Below are 4,085 nucleotides of genomic sequence, written 5' to 3'. Positions count from 1 at the left end.
TTCAAATCCCAAGCGTAGACAACAAAGCCAAGTTCCATAGCCTAAGTAACATATACAACTCACACTTACACAAGGAATTCCACCAATCAAATATACTCACTTTATCAAGGAACTAGGTATAAGAATCACTAAGCACGTCTCATCACACTACCTAAGCCTTTCTAACGTCACAACCTCTCAAAACTAGGGTCAAGGGTCAAACACAAACAAACTCCACAAAAGTTAAATTATTCGACCAAAGTTAACATTCCATAAAGCCAAGATGAAGGTGTACATGAGGGGTCTTATGAGAAGAAAAGGTACAAAGACAACTCCCAAGATATGGGATAAGAGTTGCGAAAGGTATAGAAGCACAAAGACAAGGGAATATGACAAGGCATTCGAAGAGAGGGAGGTATCTTCAAGACGGTAAAGACACCCTTCAAGAGAAAGAAATCCACAAGCAAGATGTGATGGAAGAAGAAACAAAAACGAAGGATAGGTCGGGTGGGTACCAAACTAGCTTCCAAGGTAAAGCAAAAGGGAGTTTAGAAAGGGAGGATGAGCATCGCGGGATAAAAGTAAGGAAAGGTGGATCAAGGATAGAAAACACACCCATAACGGTGTCGGGAGGAACGGCGGTTCCGACTTGATTCTCGACAAGAATGACTCTTCTTGGCTCGGCTTCCGGAGCATGAGGGAGAGGAGGAGGGGTAGTCTTCTTCTCGGGGCAATTCTTGAAGAGATGTCCGGGCTTCTTGCAATGGTAACACTTCAAGGGCATATCATAGCATCCAATCCCGGGGTGATAAGCTTGCCCACACTTGAAGCACTTGCGGTTCTCCCTAAGCCTATTAGTAGATGTAGGGACTTGTCCTTTTGGCTCTTTCACTATTGGCTCTTGTCCTCCATGGTCTGGTACTCTTTGTCCTTGGACTCTCGGCGCCAACCTCTCCTTGCTAGAAGACGACGAGGATGAGGGCACAAATGGCCTCTTGCCACGGCGGTTAGAGCGATGATTAACTTGAGCATTAGCATTTCGTTGATTCCGAAGAATTAGAGTAAGAGCTTCCATGATAGTATTCTCCACCTTGGTTGGTCGTACCATCTTCGCAAGACACCAAAAGAGTCAACCATGTTAGCACCTAACAAATAGCAAGCACAAAGAGACTACCAACTTAGGACCTTATTTCTACCCATCTCTCATTTAGTATTTGAGGTCAAGATCAATTTAAATTCGGTGTACACGTGTGTGCGTCGGGAGCAACATATGCTCTGATACCAACTGTGACACCCCTCGATGAGGCATCAAAAGAACTATTAAATCTAAGCGGAAAATAAGGGATTTTTAAAACCTTTAAAGTTTAAAGTGTGAAATTCACCATAAGTGACCAAACGAAAATGAAAAGTAAAATGAATAAGTTTTACAATTAAAAAAAACGAAGTGCGTTGGGGAAAAGATATCCCACGAATAAACACAACTCTAACGATAGGTGAGTCTAAGCAAACTATAACTAAGGTCCAAGGTTCAACGTTCTCGCTAGCTCACACGTCTTCCCCATAATCTGCATCACAAACCTGTCATTCATGTAAACATGAACGCATACGTCGGTGGGGAGTAACTCGGGGTTCTCCCACCACAATATGTCAAAATGCACATAAGCAAGAACTTAATTAAACATATTGATCATGCATCATACTTGAATAATATGAACAAGGGAATATAAACGGTAATCATAATGAGATAGGCACATTGCATTCTTAATGAGATAGGCACATTGCATTCTTAATGAGATAGGCACATTGCATTCTTAATGAGATAGGCATGGTACATTATATTAAACATGCATTCAAGGTAACCAAAACATGGATATGAGATTAGGCATCGAATCATATGAAGAAGGTAAACAACGGATCAATTGAATAGAAAATACATGGATGGAAACCAATAGCCATTACTTGAAAACCTCTTAACAACCATAGCACGGGACGTGGCTACTAATGTCACATTCATACTTATGGCTTACATCTCACCATAAGAACGGATGGGAACATCGATCCCGGCGATCATATCGCAACTAGGGGCTTGCATCTCACCACTAGTATCCGATAGGACCAAGACTCTCACAAACAATCATAGAAGACGTGCACTCTCGTATATAAGAACACGCCAATGACCGTAACAAGCAAGACATTTACAAAGGATTGACTCAAAACAAGACAAACCCCTAGACTCCAACCTCCTGGTAGGACGACGATCATAATACGGTCCTAGTCTAAATCTGGCCAGACTCTCGGGATGGACGACATCCGATTCGACATACAATCCCAAATCGTATCCAAGACTCGATCCATGACACCTAGCCGTGCCCCAAGGTCGAGTAACCCCAAATCGGAACAATGGTACCTAGCCGTACCCCAAAGTCCGAAGAGGCGGAAGGAAGATAGCCCAACTCGGAAACAATGGCACCTAATCGTGACCCAATGTCCGAGGGCAAACAAATAAGGAATGTCGAGTAGTCACACAATGTAAATCGTCACACTCCGGTCACAAATACGAGTAACAACAATAATTCGCATTATCATAACATAAACAAATCCTAAATTGACCATTTACCAATCATAAGAAGGATGCGTAATTAAATAAATGATTAATAGAAGTTATAAGTGAAGAGAAACCATAAGAGAACTCCCGGTAGGGTGGGGACCAAACCCGCGCCATTTATGAGCATTGGAACAAAGAGTAAGAAGCATATGAAGTAAATCGTGCAACATAACGTATAAAAACACTTAACTTAACCAAGTAGATGGTCACTTGATAAGAAAACAACCTTAAAATGAATGTTGTCCACAATGAGTCAAGCTCAAACTTTACAGCATTTAAAATGTCACTTTCCAGAAATTCTGTCAAGGATGAGCTTCGTCTCATTTGCACCAGAATTTAAATAACACCATTATAATGAAGGAATTCAACCAACACACCACCAATTTTACCCAAAGTTGCTTCAACATCATTGTTGGACACATAATCAACCTCCAAGTAACAATTATACAATTAAAAACAAGAATCCACAACATACAACATTCATAAATTACTCCATATTCATGAATAAGACTTAATAAGGTAAACTCAACATAAAGATTCCATCTTTTTCACTCAAAAGCTTAGATCTCAACATACCCACATACTAATTCACCATTTAAGACATATTTCAAAACAACCATACTACCAACTTCATCATTTACAATATTAATCCAATAAATAATCTCATGACACAATTAAACATGTCAACTAAGCATGATTAAGACGGATTTTTCTCTAATTAACATATGTAAACAACCCATTTAATCCAATTGAACAAACATGTGACAAAAGACTAGAAATTCCTCAAACAACCATAAGACGGTTTCACAAACCAATTTATCTAACAATGAACATGTGAAACATGTAAGGATTCATACTTTAACAAACACAAGAATAAACCACAACATATAAACACATTAAATTGACATAATGTCGAGTAACCCATCACCGTTACCTTTTAGCTCTTTAATCCACAATAGAATCGTCTACCTTTCAAGAATCCACTTCCGGGTCAACTAAACTTTCTCCTAAACATAAGAAAACACAAAATAAGACTAAGAATCGAAACTAGAAAAAGGTTACCAAGTGTAAAATAGTTCGACAGCTCTTTATAAGGAGGAAAGTCGGACTCTTTCTTACCTAGAAAGATGGAGGGCGATTAGAGGGAGAGATAGGCGCGAAAATCACTTGATTTGGACAAGAATTGAGCAAGTTATGGAGTTTTGAAGATTTGTAAGAGAAATGTATAAAAATGGTGGTGGTTGTTGAAGATGAATGCTGAAAAATTGAGGAGGGAGGTGTGTTCTAGGGTTTCCTTCATGATATTTATGAGGAGGAAAGAGTAGTATGTGAGCCCATTAGTCATACTAGGCCCAACATGCAAGATTGAGTCGATAAGCACTAGAAATTACGTCTCAAGCCCACTACAACTCAAGACGGGAAATATTATTATTATTATCATTATTATCCGACCAAAATATTTATTTTGTATAACTTAAGCTTTAAAAATATAATATTTATA

At 39.1% G+C, this 4,085-nt stretch overlaps 1 long non-coding RNA gene across 1 annotated transcript; it reads right to left on the bottom strand.

Moving 5' to 3' along the window:
* Positions 1-1,471: 1,471 nt before the first annotated feature.
* LOC141629789 (uncharacterized) lies at positions 1,472-3,846 on the bottom strand. Its single transcript, XR_012537354.1, has 3 exons — positions 3,704-3,846; positions 3,519-3,591; positions 1,472-1,557 (listed from the first exon to the last, which is right to left on the bottom strand). It is a non-coding gene; the product is annotated as an uncharacterized LOC141629789 (long non-coding RNA).
* Positions 3,847-4,085: the final 239 nt, after the last annotated feature.

This window comes from Silene latifolia, chromosome 2 (genome assembly GCF_048544455.1).
Source record: "Silene latifolia isolate original U9 population chromosome 2, ASM4854445v1, whole genome shotgun sequence".
Classification (NCBI taxonomy): domain Eukaryota; kingdom Viridiplantae; phylum Streptophyta; class Magnoliopsida; order Caryophyllales; family Caryophyllaceae; genus Silene; species Silene latifolia.
Note: the sequence above shows the minus strand (reverse complement) of the source record. Positions and strands in the feature narration are given on the sequence as shown.